The sequence below is a fragment of the Hylobates moloch genome, unplaced genomic scaffold, assembly GCF_009828535.3.
Source record: "Hylobates moloch isolate HMO894 unplaced genomic scaffold, HMol_V3 SCAFFOLD_18, whole genome shotgun sequence".
Classification (NCBI taxonomy): domain Eukaryota; kingdom Metazoa; phylum Chordata; class Mammalia; order Primates; family Hylobatidae; genus Hylobates; species Hylobates moloch.
Genome location: NW_026652293.1, coordinates 29,982,693 through 29,999,429, shown reverse-complemented (window position 1 = coordinate 29,999,429; position 16,737 = coordinate 29,982,693). Strand labels below are relative to the sequence as shown.

The 16,737-nt window shown below is 37.7% G+C and overlaps 1 long non-coding RNA gene across 2 annotated transcripts in view; it reads left to right on the top strand.

The window, feature by feature from the left end:
- The first annotated feature begins 4,520 nt into the window (after positions 1-4,520).
- Positions 4,521-16,737, top strand: part of LOC131381897 (uncharacterized) — a 20,357-nt gene continuing 8,140 nt past the window's right edge. The window contains exons 1-3 of one of the 2 annotated variants that reach the window (XR_009210929.1): positions 4,521-4,623; positions 5,205-5,338; positions 8,737-8,790. This is a non-coding gene — a long non-coding RNA (uncharacterized LOC131381897). The remainder of the gene's footprint in view (positions 4,624-5,204; positions 5,339-8,736; positions 8,791-16,737) is intronic. The other variant, XR_009210930.1, reaches the window with a different exon arrangement.

Sequence of the window (16,737 nt, the reverse complement as noted above, 5' to 3'; positions counted from 1 at the left end):
AGGGAAGGAAGGAAGGAAGGAAGGAAGGAAGGAAGGAAGGAAGGAAGGAGGAAGGAAGGAAGGAAGGAAGGAAGGAAGGAAGGAAGGAAGGAAGGAAGGAAGGAAGGGAAGGAAGGAGAAGGGGAAGGGGAAGGCAAAGGGAAAGGGAAGAAAAAGGAAAGGGAAGGAAAAAAGAAAAGGAAAAGAAAGGAAAGAGGAAGGACCTTACACCTATGCAAAAATGAACTCAAAATGGATCATACACCTCAATGTAAAATGTAGAAATAAAAAACCTCTAGAAGAAAAACAGCATTTTGTATGATCTTGGGTTTGGTGATGAGTTTTTAGATATGAGACCAAAAGCACAATCCATAAAAGGAAAAATATGATAAACTGGACCCATCAAAATTAAAAACTTCGGCTTTTCCACCAAACCTGCCCTCCCTCACACACAAAAAAAATGCTGTTAGTAGAATAAAAATGCAAGCTACAGACTGGGAAAAAAGTTCCAAATCATATATCAATAAAGGACTTACAACCAAAATATGAACTCATAACAAGAAAAACAAATAAAGCAATTTAAAAAAGACAAAAAGAGATCTGAACAGATACTTTTCCAAAGAAGATACACAAGTGGCAAATAAGCATGTGAAAAGATGCTCACAATAGTCATTGGAGAAACGCAAATGAAAACTGCAATAAGATACCTCAACATACCTATTAGAATGGCAACTTTTTAAAAAAATGAGAATTCAAAATGCTGGTTAAGACATGGCGCAACAAGCACTCTTGTTCATTCCTTGTGGTAATGCAAAATGGCAGAACGAGTGTGTCAGTTTCTTACAAAGTTAAACATACACTTATCATGTGGCCCAACAACACCACTCCTAGGTAATTATCAAAGTGAATTGAAAACTTGTATTTATAGAAACCTATAAATGAATATTTATAGCAGCTTTGTTCATAATTACCAAAAACTAGAAGTAACTGAGATATCTTCAAGAGGTAAAAGATTAACATATTGTGGTATATCATGCAATGGAATACTACTCAGCAATAAAAAGAAATTAACTATTGATTCACACAACAACATAGATGAATCTTAAATAAATTTTTGCTAAGTGAAAGAAGCCAGACCTAAAAGATCACAACCTATTTTATTTTATTAATATGACATTCGGCAAAAGGCAAAGCTCTAGAGACAGATAACACGGATCAGTGGTTGCCATGTGTTGAGAAGAGGTTGACTGCGAAGGGGTCATACAAGACAATTTTTAGGGTAATAGAACAATTTTGCAAGCTACTGTGGTGGTAGATTCACGACTCTATGCATTTGTCCACATTCATGAAAGGTACATTTATTCTAACTAAGGTATGATGTATTATAAACCTAAGTGAAATTTACTGTATACAATTTTTAAAAAAATCAACCACAATGTGGGGAGATTCCAGGATGAAATGCAGACTGACAAATCTGTGTTGCAAATATATGACATAACCTGACTAAAATGGTTGGGGAAAAATGAGCTGACCTAAGTAAGTTTGGAAATGTGTTTTAACTGGATACTGTAAGGCTAAAGCAAAATCAACTGTACATAAATGCTTTTCTTTAATTGGTCAGTATGTTTCAGGCAGGAGTATGAGTTAGCAGTTCTGAAACTACTTTACATGTATACTAAGGCTAAACAAATAAGTAAATAAATTGTAGTTAATGGAAGCCAGCTTTCTCACTCTCAGAGAAAGAAGTTACAAACAAGCAAGCAGAGGAGACTGAAATGAATCCTGTGGTTCTAAATAAAGTTGGCAATGACAATATGAATTCAATGTGTGTGTGTGCGTGTGTGTGTGTGTGTGTGTGTCCCATCTGAAACTCAGAGTTTAGGGTTTTTCTTGGGGGCTAGTGCTAAAAGGCATTCTCTGCCTGGCAACTGTCAAAATATCAGACTCTCTGAAGGAATTGGTAATTCAGTGTCTCAAGGGAAAAACAGCCTTATCAATACAGGAGACTTTTCATGTTGGTTTGGGGAACTTTTCACAAGCCAAGTTCCCAGATGTCAGGCAAGAGTCAATCTTTAAGCAGCCTCTTCTAAGGATATCAGCCTTGGGTTTGCAGTGTTGATTCTTTCTTGTATAGGGCATAACAAACAAGACAGAGGAGCCAACCTGAAACCACCCCCAATAACCCAAATTGGAACAATTTGAACAAGAAAATCAATAACTATATTATTGGATTACAATCCAAACAAACTATATATATATATATGAAATATGTAATTTCATTCCATACAATAGTATGGAATGAGTACAAATAAGTAAATGAATAAACAAATAAACAAATAAATTAGGGGACAAAGAGCAAATCTTCCTTACAGAAGAATTCTAAATTATAAGTGTAGAAGGAATGAGGGACATTTAAAATCACCATTAGAGCACCTTAGTAATAACTGCTGCAGGTAAGATCCACTAAAATTAGTAGGTAAAACCTTAAGGAGAAGCAACATATTTGTGCAGCCTCAAAGTATCTCATCAAAAAAAATTTATTAATTATTGTGGTAGCTTAAACATATGTCCACGAATTATTTGATAATCCTTCATCTAGAAGGTGAAGCCTGATTCACTTCACAGGATTGGATAGTTGAGCTGGTAGGTGTAGGGCCTGCACAGTCAAATCAGGGGCATGTGTAGCTCACTTACTTTGAGTGTAGATTGGACTTACTGATTGTTTCGAATGAATAGAGAATGGAAAGGGAAAATGGTAACTTTACGGTGAAGAAATCTGGCAGGCACTACCTTAACCAAGTGATCACAGTATGTAGATTGGACTTACTGATTGTTTGAATGAATAGAGAATGGAAAGGGAAAATGGTAACTTTATGGTGAAGAAACCTGGCAGGCACCACCTTAACCAAGTGATCACAGTTAACATCATCAGTAAACAAGTTATATTGATCATGTACCCTCAATATGATGTGATGAGAGGACCACTCTACCTCCATGATATTGTTTTCCAAAAATCCATAATTCAGTCCAATCATGAGAAAACTTCAGAGAAAGCCCCATTCAGGGATATTCTATGAAATACTTGACCAGTGGTCTTCAAAATTGTCAAGGTCATGATAAAACAAGACTGAGGAACAGACTGAGGGAGACTTAGACATGATGATTAAATGTAACACGGTCTCCTACATTAGATCTCAGAACCAAAAAGGAAACATTAGTGAAATCTGAATGAAGTCTGCACTTTAACAGTATGGCACCAATAGTTTCACAATTTCAATCACTGTACTGTGGTTATATAAGATAACATTAGCAGAAACTAGATGAAGAATGTCCATGAACTTTCTGCACTATATTTGCAATTTTTCTGTAAATCTGAGCTTATTTCAAAATAAATGTTTTTAAAAAGTACTTGCATTGGCACATACTAGCTAGTATCTCATGTTAGCTTCTCTTGGTTAATTCACTTGATAACGCTAGATAATGATAGTGCTGGGAAATCCCTCTTGTTGCCTCTACTCCAAATAAAAAGTATTTTTCTAAGGATAAGTGATTGTAGTGGCATTTATAATTGCTTTAGTCCATTCAGGTTGCCAAGTACCATAAACTTGGCAGCTTATAAGCAGCAGCAATTTTTCAAAGTTCTGGAGGCTGGGAAGTCCAAGATGAAGGCACCAGCAGATTCAATATCTGGTGAGGATCTGGTTCATAGGCACTTTCTCAGTGTGTCCTCACCTGATGAAGGGGATGAGAGATTTCTCTTCTGTCCCTTTTATAAGGGCACTAATCCCATTCATGAAGATCATGACCTAATCACTTCCCCAAAGGCCCCACTGTTACTGAGCAAAAGGGCTCACTACCCAAGGCACTAGACCCAAGGCACTAGAAGCCAATACTATGGCACCAGGTTTTTGAGAAAAGCTTTTATTGTGAGTCAGTCAACAAGGAGAGGAGAGTCCAGATCAAGTCTGTCTCCCTGTGCTGGCTTTAAGGCAGTCATTTTATTAGAAAGGGTTTATGGGGTAGATTGTGGGATTAGTAGGTGATTGGTGGAAAGAAGGGAGGTCTGGAAAGTCCTCAGGCATGCACAATTATCTCGTCATGTTACCTCATGAATCACATTTGCAAATTTGGGGAACTTAGTAGGAAACACGGTGGAAATGAAAATTTTATCCTGCACAGACTCCAGTTGACCATGTTGGTTCCAATCAATTTCAGCCTTTTTTTTTTTTAAATATCACAAGCAGCGGGAGTTTCAGCATTCAGCAAGTTGTTTCTTTTCTTATCTGCCCTCATACAAGCTCAAGAATTTCTGTTATTCACTGGCTTCTTTAACTCTGTGGCACAATTTCACCTCCTAACAATACCATCATCTTAAAAGTTAGGATTTCAATATATGAATTAGATAGGGACACAAACATTCAGACCATAACAATAAGCGTGGGAAATTTCTTTGCCCTTTAAGTGAACAATATCATGATGCGAAGATACCAGGCTGACCCTTTTAAAAGTTAGCACTTCTGACCAATGCCAGTTTTGAGTAGCTGAGGACACCGTAGTTTCATTGTCCTGTTAGTGGAGATGGGTTTTCAGAGTGTCATCATGGCTGGAGAACCAGGTCTGGACACATGATCACTCAGGGGCAAGGTGAGTGAGCTACATATGCCCCTGATTTGACTGTGCAGGCCCTACACTTACCAGCTCAACTATCCAATCCTGTGTTTTGAGGCTGTTTGGAGGTATATGATCCAGGATGCCTGAATCAAACCAACACTAAAACCAGAAATACCTAAAAATGAGGCATTGTAAAAATGATGGCAAATATTGTTTCTGTCTGTTTCGGCCTCGTTTTTTTTTGTTTGTTTTTGTTTTTGTTTTTGTTTTTAATGCTTACCACTGGCCCCAAGCATTCTAGGTGCTAGTGACTTCAACAGTGGTCAAGTGAGAGGCTGGGGAAGGGTGGAGCGGCAACTTTGGAATACGGACTTGTAAAGCTGTTTTGTATTGTTACCCGTGCTTCATCCTATATTAAAATGTTTTTTTCTTTCATTGGAAAAGAGCTTTGTAGTTTTACCTTGGCTAAGCTCTTTCTTACTCAGCGGCTTTTGCAAAGCTACAGTGAAGTCATTTTTGCTTATTATTTGTGCTTCTACCTACTTCCAAAAAGGATCTAAGATGACTTATTCCCCAAACAATTGTGCTAACCCTAGGCCTTCATTCTCTTCCAGACCATCTGTTCCTCTTTACCATGAAGTCATAGTACTATATTTGTGACAGCACAATCATTTCCATGGCAACAGGATGTGGTCTCATCACTGAATCCTGATTTCACTCTGACAAAGATCAAGCAGCAGGGGATTGGGTAGTATATTCTGACATTTTCTATTCTTTTTCAAGTTTAGTGTCTCTCTGAAGAAATTCCTACTTTTGATTCTAAAATTTTATACTCAGCCTAGAAATATGTTTTTGCAGAGTTTACATACGAAGTATTTGCCCAGCAAATAATTAGACATGCAAGCCAAAAATAATAATTTGAGAAAAATCACACAAATATGTACACACACACACACTATGATATGAAACTTGCTTGAAAGTGAGATGATTAGGCCGGGCGCGGTGGCTCACGCTTGTAATCCCAGCACTTTGGGAGGCCGAGGCGGGCAGATCACGAGGTCAGGAGATCGAGACCACGGTGAAACCCCGTCTCTATTAAAAATACAAAAAATTAGCCGGGCGTGGTGGCGGGCGCTTGTAGTCCCAGCTACTCGGAGAGGCTGAGGCAGGAGAATGGCGTGAACCCGGGAGGCGGAGCTTGCAGTGAGCCGAGATCGCGCCACTGCACTCCAGCCTGGGCGACAGAGCAAGACTCCATCTCAAAAAAAAAAAAAAAAAAAGAAAGTGAGATGATTAGCAAATGCCATTCTGGTTTGGATAAAAGAAAAAAGAACAGCAAATCAATTTAAAAGACGAGAAACTTCTAAGCCTAAGAAATTTACTTTGATGACTGTGATAAGCAGTGGAAGGGACCTGACCTAGTTCTTACTCAATGCTTTCCTTATCTTCTTTAGCACAAATAAGACACAAAAGGGCCTTCCCATGTGAGCTCAGACTATCTGACCAGGGAAAGATAGATGGATAGCTTTATTAATATGAATGACCAATATTCGTATAATTTTGTCCATTTGCTTTGATTGCACACAGTTTAATTACACAGTCTTTGGAGAAACTCCTTAGAAAACTATTGCTATACTATGCAATTGAGTTAAAAGTATAAACTTTAAAAAGAGAACTAGTTACTACAGCATCAGAAAAAAAAATACCTAATTGGTCCATTAATTTAGCAGCTTTATAGGACAGATGGCAAAGACTGTTAAAATGAGGCTCTGCTAGACATATTATATAACATAATATATATTATATATATTGTATATAGCATGTTACATATGTGTAATGTCATATGTATTATATAAGATATCTGTGTCGGAGAAAAAGAGTAACTGTAAGACTTGATCATGTTCCCTTCTTCTGTTCTCCTCCAGCTTCCTTGTTGAGTCTAAGGGGTAAGTCGGGGAAAGAAATAGGGAGAAAAGTTGGTAAAGGACAGAAAGAAGAACTGAAGGAGAAGCTAAAGCAATTTACATTAAAAAGAAAAAAAAAGATAAGAATTACCCGCAGTGGAAAAGATCTGGAAGGAAGGGGAAAGGGACAGAGAAAGTAGGGAGGTGAGAGGTGAAGAGAGTGGTTGAAATCTGAGCAGGAGCATTTGGACAGCAGCTGCTCTGCAGCGTGGGGCTTTGGGGAAATAGGAAAGGAGGATTTTGACTAAGTTCCATTGTTTGCGATGGGATGTGATTCATCACTTTGCTACTTCTTTGAGAGGCTTCAGTGAAAAGAAATTATTTTTCAAAGCTCTTTAAAGATGGATTTGTGATTCTTTTGAATGAGACAAAATGTTCAGATGGACTCTAAGGCTACAGAAAGCCTTATTCTGATTTTACAAATATATATGTAAGCAGCCTCTCTTGAGGAAAATAGTAAGTGGTGCTATCATTGACTGCTATCTCTGACCCTCGAAGATTATGTTGACCAGAGCTGTCCCAGTCCCAAATAATGTAATATTTGCAGTAGGTACTGTCCAGAGATGGGTGGCCTTCCGTGGTCTGGAGTTTCTAACTCTAACGAAACTTAATTTTAGCCTTAAAGGATTTAGGAACTTAGAAGAATCAAATGTGGAAGAGTAGAAAAAGACACAATGATTGCTTCAGAGAACCCTACCACCAAGCCAGTTTTTGAGGCCTACGAGAAGGCAAAGGATAATTACAGAGAGCATCATGATACCCAAAGGACAGGCTTCACTGACAATTGAAGTATTAAGGCCTGCTCTAATCTCACGTGGGTCTGAGTCTTATTACAGACTGTAGTTGCTTCAAAAAATGCAGAGCCTTTACTCACGCATAGGAGCGTGGTAATAAGTGGGAAGGAAGTCCTTCTGTGAAGGTCATCATCACTTTTGATCTCATCATTATTTTCCTACTGTGAACATCATAATAGAGGATATGTAATGATTCAGGGGAGGGCAAGGTAAGACAAGGTGAAAATGATCATCAGGATAGAAATGGGAGGCCAGGGCAAGAGCAGGAAGGCTCAGCGATTCCCAAGTGTCCCACCTAACATTAGTGCATGAGATGCATTGTGATAAAAAAGAGTTCTGTGAGAAGACAATTTTGGGCACAGTGTATAATTGTTTTTCCTTTGGAAAAATACCCACTTGCATGCTATAGGCTCTGAGAAGTCCCAACAAGAAAAAAATTTCTGCTTAAACTACTGTTGCCCAAAATTATTTGATCATAAAACACATTTTAGCAACATCTATTAACATTACAAGAGACTGGTATTATTCAGAACATACATTGGCTAATATGGGGGCAGATGATGTATCTAAAATCACCTCATAACAGGTTATATTACTGTGATAGCTTTAAAAAATACTGAAGGGCACGGGCCTACTGTCAACCTGTATTCAATTACTGTGACTTTTGGCCTTCCTATAATTTTGGTGTAGGACTTCACCCTACTATACAGTCAGGGCTTGCTTCATAAAAACTGGGTAGAGTTTGCATGTAACACTCTACAAAGCTTCATCCCTTCCTTCAGTGCTCCCAAATGCTCATTACCTTCATGATGCCTGTTACTACCCAGAAACTCTCATTTGGCAAATCTCCAGGATGTAAACTTTTCTCTGCAGGACTGCATGCATCAGTGTCTTTAAACTCCCTCCCACCAAACCAATCTTATTTTTCAAGAAACAGCTTTCTGTTAGGGAACCAACGAAAAAAATCCATCCTAATGTTTCCAGGTTAGCCACGTTACACATTTGCAGCCTGACAGGGACTTCCTGAAAATATAATGCCTTTATCCTAAAATAAAAATAAAAGAAATTCCATGGTAGGGATTTCCAGAACTGGGACAAGTTAACAAAAGGAAATGTTTTGAGTTAGATGGGCCTTTAATGATCCACAGATAGTATCCCTTGAGAAGTCGCCTCTTCTCTTCAAAAGAAGGGGACTCAGTCAGCAGGATGATGCTCTCTTTGAAGGAACCATGCTTGACTGTGTGATATATTTCTTTTAAAAAATACAAGAATCACTGGCACAGAGTCTCATAAGTGTGTGTAGGGGAGGTATCTACGTTTAATGAATAAACAGTTGTCTCTGCTTGGGTGTGGACTTTAAACATTTTTTTTTGTTTATTTTTGAATAGGTAACACACTCATGTATACAAAATCAAAAGGCACAAAAGAGCATATCATGAAAAGTGAGTTTCTCTTTTTTTCTCAGTGATTCTGTTTTCCTCCCCAGAGGCAACCACTACTATCAATTTCTTAAATTTCCTTCCATGGACATTCTATATATAAAAATGTATATATGTATTTTTAAACATACATAATTTTTCTTTTTTTACACAGATGGTAGTGTAATATACATACTACTCTATTTTATTTTATTTTTTCATTTATCAAGATATCTTAGCTACCTTTCCATATGGAGAGCTAATGACTTGGCTATTTTAACAGCTGAGTGTTGTTCGCTGAATGCCTGTGCCATTTTGTTTTGCCATTCTATTGAGGGATATATATGTTGTTGCCAATCTTTTGTATTATTAACAATATTGCATCGAATAGACTTACTGGATAAATACCTAGACAGGGAATATGTGTCAATATGTATGTGCATTTTTACTTTTGAAAGATATTTCTGACTTTCTCTCCATCCCTTACACATCCATCAACTATTTATGACTGGTTACTTCTACAAACTTTCATCAAAACAATATTTTATTGAATGTTTTAATCTTTTACAGTTTGATAGGTGAAAATTACGTGTGTGTGTGTGTTTTTTTGTTTGTTTGTTTGTTTGTTTTTATAACGCAGGAACCAAAGAGAGAGAAGTTGCAACTCAGTTTAAGTAGAGTGGTGCTGAATTAAAATAATAAGTTTACCTTAGATAAAAAGTAATTGAGATTTAAGTAGGTTACTTCAAAAAATTAAAGACAGCCAGGGACGATGGCTCACGCCTGTAACCCCAGCACTTTGGGAGGCCGAGGCAGGTGGATCACAAGGTCAGCAGATCGAGACCATCCTGGCTAACACGGTGAAACCCCATCTCTACTAAAAATATAAAAAAATTAGCCAGGCATGATGGCAGGCACCTGTAGTCCAAGCTACTCAGGAGGCTGAGGCAGGAGAATGGTGTGAACCCAGAAGGCAGAGCTTGCAGTGAGCGGAGATCATGCCACTTCACTCCAGCCTGGGTGACAGAGCAAGACTCCGTCTCAACAACAACAATAACAAATTAAAGATACTTTCTATCAAGAAGCCTAACGCATACATAATTCTGATGGACACTTTTAGAAAAGGAGGAAAACCCATAATCTCCTGAGAGTTTTCTAGCTTCACAATTCTGTGATTTCTGTAATTCCATGGAATAAGAAAGTACTGAACAGCGAGAAGAATACTTTCATTACCAATCCATCCGTGATCACAGTTTAGAAAATAAAGGGAAAACGTTTCTTTTGTAAATCACTAAATATAAATCAGGAGAAAAGAGGGAGACTACAGTTGTCTCCACTTCTGATTCACCTCAGCCTCCTAGTCTGGTGGCCACATCCAGGACCTTAAAATCAGCTGGAGCCATTCAACCTCCCAAATTTCAAATTCATGCCTCTTACCATTTGACCACAGCTTCTGGCCTTCCAGCCACCTCATTTCATTATTGTCACCACACTTGTTCTCTCAATTGACTAGGCCTTTCCCCTTTCCTCTTTCTCCACCCAAGACTACCCACTTTTCTCCCCAGTGAGAAATTTAACTATATCATTATCCATCTTTGCTTCCTTCTTTCCTAACATAAACATGCACTATAAACTTACATGTTTATGAAATACCTAATTTTTCTGTGAATAAATGCAACTTCGATTGCGAGCCTCCATCCTAACACACAATCATGGCAAATTCTCTGCCTTTCTCCGGATTGTATCTACATTTTCAGAGTTTGGGGATTGTATTATGCCGTAGGGGGTGGATGGGGTTTCAGGGACCCCTGCCACACATACTGCAACCACCTTCTCTTTGCACTGGCAGTCTGCAGATCACCATTGTCAACCATCTGACTGTCAGAGCATGCTGGATGCTGCCAGGCTGTCAACTCCTTCAGACCCTCAGGTGCACAGGAAGTCATTCCTCTGCTGCACTGCTGCATGAGGTTGGCTTGGGCCCATGCTCCTAGACATCACTGACATCACTCAGTCTTTCTTTGTCCTTTCATGAAAACAAACAAAATATTTCAAAGTATGAACAATAATATAAACCATCCACGTACTTATCACCCCAAATGAACTAATGTTACTGTCTTTTCATATTTCCATAAAAGTATTTTTTAAAGAAATAAAGATAAAGGTCAAGTCTCCCATATGTCCTAAATAGCGTAATTCCTTTACTTTCTTTACCCCCAGAGGTAATCACTATCATGAATTTGGTGCAAATCTGCTAGTCCATGTTGATATGCTTTTGTTTGACATAACTGTAGAAAAATACAATATCTTGTATTGTTTTTTAAAAGTGTATGCACACAGTATCATACAGATATAATATGCTGCAACTTAATGTTGCAGAATGTTTTCAAAATATATCCATATATTGATATAAAGTCAGTCAGTTATTTTAATTTCTGTATTGTCTATCACAGAATGAATACACAACAGTTTGTTCCCATTCATTCATTCCTGGGTTGTTTCTAGTGTTTTGTTGATACAAACAAATATTGCAACAACTATCCCTTCCTATCCTTTTTCACCATATAGTAGTCTCTCTCACAGTAAATGACATCACCAGGCACTGGGCCTAGGTGCTCCGCCAAAAACTTCAGTCATCCTTGAACCCCTTTCCTCACATCTCAAATCCCCATCAAGTTGTCTGTTTTGGCTTCAAAATATATTCTGGATCCAACCACTTCTCAATACTTTCAACCAATCCAAGTGACCAACATCACTTTCCTATGATTGCAATTGTTTTCTAATAATGCTACACCCTACAGTCTCTTCTACACAGAACAGCCAGAGTGGCCTTTTAAGAATGCACTTTCGATCAATAGTATCTGATATGGTTTGGTCGTGTTCCCACCCAAATCTCATCTTGAATTGTAACTCCCACAATTCCCATGTGTTGTGGAAGGAACCCGGTGGGAGGTGATTGGATGATGGGGGCGGGTCTTTCTTCCACTGTTCTCGTGATAGTGAATGAGTCTTACGAGATCTGATGGTTTTAGAAAACGGGAATTTCCCTCCACAAGCTCAGTCTTCTCTTGTTTGCTGCCATGTGAGACGTGGCTTTCACTTTCTGCCGTGACTGTGAGGCCTCCCCAGCCATGTGGAACTGTTAAGTCCAATAAACCTCTTTCTTTTGTAAATTGCCCAGTCTCAGGTGTGTCTTTATCAGCAGTGTGAAAACGGACTAATACGGTATGCCTGTGCAAAACCCTCCAATGGCTTCTCATTCTACCAAAAAGTCCAAACTCCTTACCTTGGCCTGAAGGCCTTATGTGATGTAGCCTTTGCCTATCTTCCAGATTCATCTCTTGCCACTTTCCAGTCACTAACTTCACCCCACCTCATGGGCCTTCTTGCTTTCTTCCAGTGTTTCAAGCACATTTCTGCCATTCCTTCTTGCCTGAAGTGCACTTTTCTTAGAATATAAACACAGGTCGTGTTCCCTCACTTCTCTAAGTTTCCTCAAATTCACCTCAGGGAGGCCCTCCCGATCCGTCTTACCTAAAATAGTACTTCCAGCCCCTATCCCTTTACCCTGCCTGACCTGATATATGTGTTTATTCATAAGTTTGTCTCAATTTCATGAGAACAGTCTTGTCCATCATTTTATTCCCACAGCCTCATATAATGCTTGGTTTATATAGGAACTTGATAAATATTTATTCAATAAATACATTAATAAATGTTTCCTTATATGTGTTTTCAACCTTTTTTTCTAAATTATAGATGTTTCCGGATCATAGAATGTTTGCATTTTCAACTAGGCAAGGTATTTCCAAATTGCTCTCCTAAGTAGTTGTATCAATTTACATCTCAACAGAAAGTAAGATTTTTTCATTTCCTTATATCCTTGCCAACACATGACATTGCCCGACTTAGATTCACCAATCTCATGGATGTTTTGATTTGTATTTATCTGATTACTAGAGTGAGGTTGAGCATATTTTTTTTACTTCAATTTCTATTAGATTATCTTTCTCTTATTTACAAAAGTAATATATGTTTTCTGAATACTAATCTTTTGTTTAATATATGTTACAATTATCTTCTCCCAGACTGTGGCATTCCTTTTAATTTTGTTTATGGGATATTTTATCAAACAGAAGTACTAAATTTGGAGTGTTCAAATTTATTAGGTTTTTCCTTCATAATTTGTGCTTTTGATGTTACATTTAAGTAATCCTTCCTTCCCCTGTGATCATGAAATGTGTTCTCCTATAATTTCTTCTAATAGTTATTAAGTTTTTACTTTGTTCCAGGTTTAGATCTTTTTCATCTGGAATTCAGTTTATACCAGTGGCTCCCAAACTGTAGTGTGGGGATACCTGTAGAGTCCCCAAGACCCTTTCAGGAGCCCTACAAGGTCAAAACTATTTTCATAATCATACTAAGATGTTATTTGTCTTTTTTGCTCTCATTCTTTCATAAACAGTGGAGTCTTCCAGAGGCTACACAACATATAATGATGTCATCACTCTGATGCCTAATAGAATGTGTGCTTATCTGTTCATGTGTTTTACAGATTTCTCAGTTTTAATTTCTAATATGATAAATATTGACAGATATAACCCACATAAACAGAAGCTCTGTGGGACCTTCAGTAATTTTTAAGAGTATAGGTGGCTCATGCCTGTAATCTCAGCACTTTGGGAGGCTGAGTTGGGTGGATCACCTGAGGTCAGGAGTTCGAGACCAGCCTGACCAACATGGAGAAACCCCATCTCTACTAAAAATACAAAATTAGCCAGGTGTGGTGGCGCATGACTGTAATCCCAGCTACTCAGAAGGCTGAGGCAGGAGAGTCACTTGAACCTAGGAGGCAGAGGTTGCAGTGAGCCGAGATCACTCCATTGCACTCCAGCCTGGGCAACAGAGCGAAACTCTGTCTCAAAAAAAGAGTATAAAGAAGTCCTGAGACCAAAAAGCTTGAGAATTGCTGGTATAAGGTATAAGAAAGGAATCTAATATTTTTTCTTTTTTTTAGTATAGAAAGTCAGTATTCCCCAAACCCACTAGATTTATAATGTTTCCTCTATCATATGTCAAGGTCTCATATGTACATGTGTCTACCCCTCAGGGCTTTTCTTCATATTACAACCACTGTACTATTTAATTACTAGAGTTCTACAAGGAACCTTCCTTTCTGGAAAGGCAAATTACACTTTCTTAATTTTTTAGAATTGTCTTGGCTCTTCTTAAAACTATTCTCCCTATAAATAACTTTAGAATCAGTTTGTCAAGTTCCACAAAAAAATCTTGTTGAGAATTTGATTGAAATTGCATTGAATTGTGGAGAATCATACTTCTTATAGCATTGATTTTCTGTTCTGTGAATTTAGTATTACATATTACACATTTTTTATTACAATCTTTTTTTTTGCCCTTTGCTATTTATAACATTCTTCGTAAAGGTTCTGCACATTTGTGTTAGATTTGTTCCTAAGTATCTTCTTATTTCTGTTGCAAGTATAAATGTGATCTTTTCCTCTCATTACATAGGTGTATGAATTTCCTATTACTTAGGTATATAGGATTGCTATTGATTTTTCACATCGATCATGTATTTAACCATACTCAACACTTAGTCATTCTAATTTTTTTTCTTATAGAGCCTCTTGGAGTTTCTGCCTGAGAAATGATACTGTGCACACATATTTTTATTCTTCCTTGCTAATCACTGAATACCTCTTTTTCTCTTATCGTAAATACAGGGGCTAGAACTTGTGGTATGATGTTTAATCGTAGAGGTTTCAGCAGGCTGGCTATATTCTTGACTCTAATAGGAATGCTTCTATAGTCTCATAATTAAATATGTTATAGACTCTTCATATGTACTCACATGAAGTTAATATTTCTAGTTAATTAAGACATTTTGTTTTAAATTATAGTTCTTGAATTTTTAATGCTTTGTTTGTATCCATTGAGATGAGCATATGGGTCTTCACCTTAATCTGGTAATAAGGTAGATTACAGATAGATTTTTAAATCATAATACTATCTTTACATTGGGGCAAATTTTAGTTGTACTTGATGTATTATTTTGTATACTTTGTTGGATTTGATTTCATAATTACTTTATTTAGGATTTTCGTGTCAATCTTAAAAAGTGAGATTCATCTGTAATTTCCTTTGTCTATAGAGTTGTCCTATTTTGGTATCAAGATTATATTAACTTTGTAAAATAAACCGGGTAGCCTTTACTCTTCTTGTCTAAAATAGTTTGTGTGAGTTAGTATAGTCTGTTCCATGAAATTTGATAAAATTCACCTGTTAAACCATCTGGCCTGGCTTCTTTGGCAAGGGATGGAAGGATGACTCGGAGGAGACTACTGGGAGAATTCTGACTATTGGTCTATTATCTTTATGATGCTTGATTTATTCAGATTTTATATTTTTTCTAGATTTACCTCTTAAATTTATATTTTTCTGGTAAGTTGTGGATTTCACCTCAGTTTTCAATTTACTGACATAAGATCACACAATATTACAAAATTTCTGGTATAACCAATATTTTTAATTTCTACTCTACTGTGTATATATATCTATATTCTTCTTTGAATTCCTCATATTGCTTATTTATGCTATCTTGTTTTCAATGTGGCTTGTTAAAAGTTTATTTATTTTATTGGTTTCCTCAAAGAACCCACTTTTGAATTTCTTAATCAATTTTACATTTTTTTTCTTTCTTTTTTTTTTTAGAGATAGAGTCTTGCTCTGTCACCCAGGCTGGAGTACAGTGGCACAAGCTTGGCTCACTGCAACCTCCACTTCCTGGGTTCAAGTGATTCTCCTGCCTCAGCCTCCCAAGCATCTGGGAATACAAGCGTGCACCACCACACCCAGCTAATTTTTTTGTATTTTTAGTAGAGATGGGGTTTCACCATGTTGGTCAAGCTGGTCTTGAACTCCTGACCTCAAAGGATCCGCCCAGCTCGGCATCCCATAGTGCTGGGATTACAGGCGTGAGCCACCATGCCCGGCCTTTTTTTGTTTTTTGAAATGACTCTGTTCATTTTCCGGATTCTAGGGGTAGGTGTTTGCTCATTCACTTGAAATCATTTTTAATAAATGCATTTAATACCATACATTTCCTTCAAATGACTGAGTTACTTGCGTTATACAAGTTGTTCCATGCAGTATTTTCTTTGTTACTCTTTTCTAGATGGTTTTTATTTTTAAGTCATGAGTTATTTATGAGTCTGTCGTTAAGTTTCAAACTTAGTAAAACTGATTTCTAACTTTACTAAATTTTGGTCAAAGAATATAGTCTGTACTGTGGTGATTTTTGAAATAGCTGGCCTAGTATGTGGTCAAATTAAATAAAATGTTTAATGTGTGCTTGAAAAGAATATCTATTTGTTGGGTGGAGGGTTTTTACATATGTATATAGATAGATGTTATAGAAATCTTTCGTTTCCTGGAGATGATCCATTCCCACTGAAATAGAAATCCAGATTGAAAAATAATCTTAAACTGACTTTAAAATAAATACATTCAATAAGATAGAGAAATAAAAAAGAATCAAAGGTTAAGAAACAAACACAAAAGACATGAATAAAGTAAAGATAAATATGAAAAATAATTACATAGGAAAATGGAGGCCAGGCATGGCGGCTCATGCCTGTAATCCTAACACTTTGGGAGGCAGAGGCAGAAGGACTGCTTGAGGCCGGGCACGGTGGCTCACGCTTGTAATCCCAGCACTTTGGGAGGCCGAGGCGGGCGGATCACGAGGTCAGGAGATCGAGACCACGGTGAAATCCCGTCTCTACTAAAAATACAAAAAAGTAGCCGGGCGTGGTGGTGGGTGCCTGTAGTCCCAGCTACTCGGAGAGGCTGAGGCAGGAGAATGGCGTGAACCCGGGAGGCGGAGCTTGCAGTGAGCCGAGATTGCGCCACTGCACACCAGCCTGGGCGACAGAGCGAGACTCTGTCTCC